A 1,758-nucleotide genomic window follows, 5' to 3' on the forward strand; every position below is an offset into this window, starting at 1 on the left:
GGGTCAATTGACCCGGAAAACTATACTAAAAGCTTGCCTTAGGGTTCCCTTCCCCACACAGGCTCAAGCGACTCTGTGACAGCTATGAGCTGCTAACAGCCACATTTCCACAACAAAAGGAGTGTCCGCAGGAGGTCCAACGGTCAAATGACCCTCTTGTAGGGCTTTTAGGTAAAAAGGACAATTGACCCCTCCGTAGTAGTTCTAGTGTTAATTTGGAGAAGAAAAGGTAACTATTGCCAAGTTGTTACCAAATTATTGGAGCAATACAAAAATCTACAGTCTCCCTGCTCATCCACTATTCATGGTTAAACAGACAAAGTGGATTGGAAAACCAGAGTGGGAGCCATTACAATTTTTTCTTAGGTGCCTTAGGTGATATAAAATTAAATAAAAAAAAATAAAAAACTAAATAAAATAATAAAAAAAACAAAAAACCCTCCGGAGCTCGTACATTAGGAGGTGAGAAAATTGGCCTGTTTTATATTGGATAATTCTCAGAGATCTCTAACGCAGCACATCATTAAAGAAAAGGTAGCCTATAGATAAGAGCAAAATAGAAAGTTTTGCTATGGTAGGATACCGTTTATCAGAGAAAGCTAATTAAAACCTGACCAAACTGTTATAGATAGTTTTTAGTTACTGGATATCCATTATTAGATGGAAAGGAATATGAATTCAAACATGAGACCAGCGACTCACCGGAGTAAGACATAAAAAAAAATGATCAGGAAACTAATATGTCTCTATAATGTTCTTTGTGGGTGGGTGTGTGTATGTGTGTGTTACTTGCAGTCTGCTGAAGCGGGGTTGCTCCAACAGCTCTCACTAGTGGTAGAGTGACCTCACTTCTGTGCCTGATATCCCCCTTGCTGAAAATGGCTTCTCTGTCCTCTCTGGCCTCCATGGTGGGGTGGTGTACCTCCATGATGAACTGAGCTTCTGCCACATCCTCCTTTGCCCCCATGTTTTTTGTGTGGACAGTTTCTGGCCCAGTGATCAGGTTTGCCACAGATGTAGCAGCAACCATCATTTGGAGAGCTGTTCTTGTCTGAGGGCTGCATGGCGAACAGTTTAAACAGTTTAATGGAAGTTTTTGAGAAGAGTCAGCTATGCCTCAGTCTGTTATTTTCTTTTCCTGTTGCACACGCTTTCTATCGCAGTCACTCAAATTGTCCTCACGGCGGCCCCTCGTTCAATGAAGAGCTGGTCCATATGGAGAGCTGGTCCATATGGGGCTGTTTGCAGTGTGTTGAGGATAATGGCTCCTATTGAGTAACCATGGAGCAAAGGTGATAGATGGATCTCCGCTGTTGGCCCCAGGGATACTAAAGTCTTGGTGTGTGTCTGGTTGGGCGTCAAATGACAGTCTCAGTTCGCCCCCGTCGTCTTCCTCCTCTGGTTCGGCTCTCTGAGAACCAGGGTAATAAAAGTCGTCCTCTTTTTGAAAAGGATTTGTAGCCTTCGGTTGATAAACTGGAGGCCGTGCAGAGAGCAGCAGGCTTATGGTAAACTGGGATACAGGCTGGAAGACCTCAGTGGTGCCATTGGAGACGAACCCACAACCACAACAGCCGACGCAGAAGAGTAAAAAAAAGAAAAGAAAGATGTGCATCAGTAAATAGAACAGTGAATTTTCTTAAGTTGTTCCTATCATTATATTATATGTTATATTCTATTATGTTATATTCTATTAAAATATATTTTTATTTATCTTTTTTTTCCTTTTTCTTATTTTGAGCGCTCACAATTACTCCG

Source organism: Cyprinodon variegatus, unplaced genomic scaffold, assembly GCF_000732505.1.
Source record: "Cyprinodon variegatus isolate N-32 unplaced genomic scaffold, C_variegatus-1.0 Scaffold981, whole genome shotgun sequence".
Taxonomy (NCBI): domain Eukaryota; kingdom Metazoa; phylum Chordata; class Actinopteri; order Cyprinodontiformes; family Cyprinodontidae; genus Cyprinodon; species Cyprinodon variegatus.